The sequence below is a fragment of the Lucilia sericata genome, unplaced genomic scaffold (genome assembly GCF_015586225.1).
Source record: "Lucilia sericata isolate MDLA Ls3-8-SP2 unplaced genomic scaffold, ASM1558622v1 Contig000339F_arrow, whole genome shotgun sequence".
Taxonomy (NCBI): Eukaryota; Metazoa; Arthropoda; class Insecta; order Diptera; family Calliphoridae; genus Lucilia; species Lucilia sericata.
In genome coordinates this window covers 395,001-401,020 of record NW_023994359.1, presented here as the reverse complement: position 1 = coordinate 401,020, position 6,020 = coordinate 395,001, and the positions used below count along the sequence as shown (strand labels likewise).

At 36.2% G+C, this 6,020-nt stretch overlaps 1 long non-coding RNA gene and 1 pseudogene across 1 annotated transcript; both read left to right on the top strand.

Annotated features, from left to right (window-relative positions):
* The first annotated feature begins 244 nt into the window (after window positions 1–244).
* On the top strand, window positions 245–473 carry LOC119603809. Its single transcript, XR_005231428.1, has 2 exons — window positions 245–313; window positions 417–473. It is a non-coding gene; the product is annotated as an uncharacterized LOC119603809 (long non-coding RNA).
* Window positions 474–486: 13 nt separating this feature from the next.
* Window positions 487–6,019, top strand: LOC119603808 (annotated as a pseudogene).
* Window position 6,020: the final 1 nt, after the last annotated feature.

Genomic DNA, 6,020 nt, shown 5'->3' with positions numbered 1-6,020 from the left:
TTAAAGATTTTTTAATAAAAAATACGTACAAATAATGAAAATAATTGTTATTGATTAGAAATTAATGAAATTTAAAAAAATAATGTGCTTTTTCTTATCAATTATTTTTGATACAGTGCTGTTGGTGATTGCTGGTGTATAAACAGAGTATTTACAGCAAAATCAGTTTGGTTTTAATACCTCGCTTGTCCTTCCTGCCCCTAAAAACATTTCTATACGTCTGTAATAAGGTGATTTGCCTTTGTTAAGTGATAACCCCCCAAGCAGAGGAAATTATAAAAATATCAAAAGAAAACAACAATTATAGAAACCTGTAAGTGTTGTTGTTGTGTGTGAGTGTTGAGACATGTTGTTATTGATCTCATAATTTCAACTGGTGATCGTCTTTCAGTAATTTTAATCATTTGAATTTTCAGTTTTCATTGATTTGGATCGTTAGTGCGTGTAATTTACTCGATTTAAAATCATGGCTATTTTACGTTTTATTCAAATGAAGCTTGGGAAGAAGCTCATCGTGTAAAGGTGTTGAAACAATTAAAAAATGTGAGTATGGTTGTATTTAAGGATATATAGATAGATAGATAGATAGATAGATAGATAGATAGATAGATAGATAGATAGATAGATAGATAGATAGATAGATTGATAGATAGATAGATAGATAGATAGATAGATAGATAGATAGATAGATAGATAGATAGATAGATAGACAGATAGATAGATAGATAGATAGATAGATAGATAGATAGATAGATAGATAGATAGATAGATAGATAGATAGATAGATAGATAGATAGATAGATAGATAGATAGATAGATAGATAGATAGATAGATAGATAGATAGATAGATAGATAGATAGATAGATAGATAGATAGATAGATGATAGATAGATAGATAGATAGATAGATAGATAGATGATAGATAGATAGATAGATAGATAGATAGATAGATAGATATAGATAGATAGATAGATAGATAGATAGATAGATAGATAGATAGATAGATAGATAGATAGATAGATAGATAGATAGATAGATAGATAGATAGATAGATAGATAGATAGATAGATAGATAGAAGATAGATAGATAGATAGATAGATAGATGATAGATAGATAGATAGATAGATAGATAGATAGATAGATAGATAGATAGATAGATAGATAGAGATAGATAGATAGATAGATAGATAGATAGATAGATAGATAGATAGATAGATAGATAGATAGATAGATAGATAGATAGATAGATAGATAGATAGATAGATAGATAGATAGATAGATAGATAGAAGATAGATAGATAGATAGATAGATAGATAGATAGATAGATAGATAGATAGATAGATAGATAGATAGATAGATAGATAGATAGATAGATAGATAGATAGATAGATAGATAGATAGATAGATAGGTAGATAGATAGATAGATAGATAGATAGATAGATAGATAGATATATTGCTTTTTCTTTGTAAATGAGATTCCTTTATGTTGAGTGTTTAATCTTTCAATTAAATCTTTTAATGTATTTTTTGAAGTGAAAAATTTCCAAAGTTTAATACTCTTATTGTATTGAAATTTTAATCATATTTTTTAGGCATTTCCCAACATTGTCTCGCTGCAAGTGGAAAAATGTTATCACGTTGAGACAACTACAGCCATCGAACCTAAAGCTAAGAGTTTATTGAAATGGTTGCTCAAACATCCACAAGGCGATGAAAGCAGTTTGTATGAGAAAACTACATTATCCGCTGAAAAGGCAGAACTCTTCTTAGTAGAGATTGGACCACGTTTCAATTTCTCCACCGCCTTTTCTACCAACTGTGTTAATATTTGCCAAAATGTGGGTCTCACCCAAGTCACCCGTGTAGAAGCCTCTGATCGTTATCTCATTGGCTATTCGAACGAGAAACCTAACCTTGAACAACTAGTTGATTTGCTCAGTGATCGTATGACTGAATGTCCTTATACTAAGGAAAATTTACCCGTCAATAGTTTCAACGAACAATTACCACAATCTCAAGAGTCCTGGTATAAAGTGCCAGTTTTGGAAGAAGGTCGCAAGGCCTTAGAAGAAGTTAACACCAAACTTGGTCTAGCTTTTGGTGACTGGGATTTGGATTATTATACAAATCTTTTTAAGAATGTACTCAAACGTAATCCCACCACCGTGGAATTGTTTGATTGTGCTCAGAGTAACAGTGAGCATTCTAGACATTGGTTCTTCCGTGGCAAAATGATTGTGGATGGTGTCGAACAGCCTCAATCTTTGATACGCATGATTATGGATACACAAAAGAATACCAATGACAATAACACTATTAAATTTAGTGATAACAGTAGTGCCATTCGTGGTTTTAAGCATGTCACCATTAGACCTCAGGTATTCGACGGTCCTGGTATGGTTTCATTGCAAACTGTGAATTCAGATTTAATTTATACTGCCGAAACTCATAATATGCCTACAGCTGTGGCTCCTTTCAGTGGTGCTACCACTGGTACAGGTGGACGTTTGAGGTAGGAAACAAGTTTAAACTATGAAATCGAAATTTAATTAATAATTTTGATACAATTTTATAGAGATGTTCAAGGTGTGGGACGTGGTGGTATACCCATTGCCGGTACAGCTGGTTATTGTGTGGGTTCTTTGAATATACCTGGTAAGTGCTTAATATTTTAACTTTAGACAAATTTTAATATCTTCTTATTTTATTCAGGTTTTCCTAGAACCTATGAAAATGCCAACTATGAATATCCCTCATCCTTCGCTAAGCCTTTGAAGGTTCTTATTGAAGCTAGTAATGGTGCTTCGGATTATGGCAACAAATTTGGTGAACCCGTTATTACCGGTTTCGTTAATTCATATGGTTTGACTAATGCTCAGGGCGAACGTGATGAATATGTTAAACCTATTATGTTCAGTGGTGGTATGGGTACTATGGAATCTAGTATGCGTCAGAAAATTGATCCTAAAAGAGGTAAGTTTTGAAATTGGGAAAGAAAAGGAGAACTCTGTGATATATTTTTTTGATGAAATTTTCAAATTTAATTTAATTCTAGGCAATTTACTGGCTAAAATCGGTGGTCCAGTTTATCGTATCGGTGGTGGGGCGGTGGTGCTGCAGTTCTGTGGAGGTACAAGGCTCCAATGATTCTTCTTTAGATTCAATGCTGTGCAACGTGGCGACGCTGAAATGGAAAATAAATTGAATCGTGTGGTCAGAGCTTGCATAGAAATGGGAGATAAAAATCCCATACTGGCCATACATGATCAAGTAAGTTTAGATGCATATAATTTGTTATTAATTTGAAAATAACCTTTTTTTTAATTTTTACAGGTGCTGGTGGTAATGGTAATGTTTTAAAAGAATTGGTTGAGCCTGGCTTTGCTGGTGCTATTATTTTCTCCAAGGAATTCCAATTGGGTGATCCCACTATTAATGCTTTGGAATTATGGGGAGCTGAGTATCAAGAAAACGATGCTATACTCTGCAAACCTGAAGATCGTGCCTTATTGGAGAGAATTTGTGAAAGAGAACGTTGTCCCATTAGTTTTTGGGTGTGGTAACGGGAGATGGTCGTGTTACTTTAGTTGAAAGTGAGGCCGATTTTGAAAAGGCTTTAAGTGCTAACAATGAGGCCACCGCTATGGGGCCAGTACCTTTTGATTTGGAATTGAAACATGTTTTTAGGTGAAATGCCCAAGCGTGAATATCAGTTGCAACGTTTGAACAATAATCTATTGCCTTTGCAATTCGAAAGTAATTTCGATTATAGCAAGAGCTTGGAACAGGTACTAAGCTTGGTTTCAGTGGGCAGCAAACGTTATTTAACCAACAAGGTCGATCGTTGTGTTACCGGTTTAATAGCTCAACAACAATGTGTGGGTCCCTTGCATACACCATTGGCTGATTTTGGTTTGGTTACGGTGTCTCATTTTAGCACTGAAGGTATTGCCACTTCTATAGGCACACAACCTATTAAGGGTCTTTTGGATGCGGGTGCCATGGCTCGCATGAGTGTGGCTGAGGCTTTATCCAATTTGGTGTTTGTTAAGATCAGCGAATTGGCTGATGTTAAGTGTTCCGGCAATTGGATGTGGGCTGCTAAGTTGCCGGCGAGGGCGCTCGTATGTATGATGCCTGTGTGGAAATGTGTCAAATCATGAAGGAGCTTAGAATTGCTGTAGATGGTGGCAAAGATTCTTTGTCCATGGCAGCTAAAGTTGGTGGCAAGACTATTAAATCTCCCGGCACTTTGGTTATATCTACTTATGCCCCTTGTCCAGATGTAAATGTTAAAATCACCCCTGATCTTAAGGGTCCTTTGAATGGCTTGGAAACCTCTTTGATTTGGGTGAATATTGAAAATAAATTCCGTTTGGGTGGCAGTGCATTGGCTCAAGTCTTTAGCCAACAAGGCAGTGAATGTCCCAATCTCAAAGAAAGTGAGGTTTTGGTACAAGCTTTCAATGTTACCCAAAAACTTTTGTCCGAAGGCAAACTTTGGGCTGGTCATGACATTAGTGAGGGTGGTTTAGTGGTGTGTGTTTTGGAAATGGCGTTAGCTGGTCTTAGCGGCCTTGAAGTAGTAGACTTGACCAGTGCCTTGGCTAAGATATCTGCACAAAATGTGGACAACTCCTGTAAAAATATGCCTGAATTAGCTGTTCTTTATGCTGAGGAATGTGGTTGGGTTTTGGAAGTTGCTACTGCTGATGTTAAAGGAGTACAAAATGCCTTTACCCAGGCTGGTGTTCCCAACCATTTGATTGGCTCTACCAAGTCTTATGGTCTGGAATCTAACATAAAAATTGCCTGTAATGGTAAAACTTTAGTACAAAATTCCGTTAAGTCGCTGTACAAACAATGGGAACGTATTAGTTTTGAATTGGAGAAATTGCAAGCTAATGTCGACTGTGCCATTGAAGAGTTTAATACCTTGGAGTACCGTACTGGTCCCAAATACAACTGTACTGTAGACTTAAGTTCAGAATTGGTGGTGAAACGTGCTGCTTGCTCTGTGCCCGTGGCTGTTTTAAGAGAAGAAGGTGTTAACAGTGATCGTGAAATGATGGCTTGTTTGCTAAAGGCCAATTTCGAGGTTCATGATGTTACCATGTCGGATTTGTTAAGTGGTACGTAAATTTTGCGTTAGTTTTAAACAGTTTAGAAAATTAAATTGCTTGTTTTTCTTTTGTTTACAGGTAAAACCACTTTGGATCGTTATCGTGGTCTTATTTTCCCCGGTGGTTTCAGTTATGCTGATACCTTGGGCTCTGCCAAGGGTTGGGCTGCCAATATTATGTTTAGTGAATTGCTGGTGCCTCAATTCCAGGCCTTTAAGAAACGTCAAGATACCTTCTCTTTGGGTATTTGCAATGGCTGTCAATTGATGAGTTTAATTGGCTGGGTGGGTGCTGCTAACGAGCAAGCCGATGCTCAAGTAATCAATCAACCAGATGTGGCTCTTTTACACAATAAATCCGAACGTTTTGAATGCCGCTGGGCTTCGCTACGCATTGCTGACAGCAAAGCCATGATGTTGAGTAAATTGGCCGGTTCAACTTTGGGTTGTTGGGTGGCTCATGGTGAGGGCCGTTTCTCATTCCGCAATCAGGAGATATTGAATAACTTAAAGGCACAAAAATGTGTGGCCTTACATTATGTAGATGATAATGGCAAAGCCACAGAAGTTTACCCCATGAATCCTAATGGCAGTACTGAGGGTATTGCTGGTCTTTGTTCACAAGATGGTCGCCATTTGGCTTTAATGCCACATCCCGAACGTTTGTTTTGCTACTCATCAATGGCCTTATCTATCCCCTGGTTTCAATTGCAAATCTCAAGCCAGTCCCTGGCAAATTATGTTCAATACTGCCTATGAATGGTGTACAGAATCATTGTAAAAATATAATATTTCTTTAAACAAAATTTTGCATTTATTTTCCACAATTAATTGTATACTAAACTTTTTATATTATAAAAACAACAATAAATAATTTCTAATTACTTTTAACAT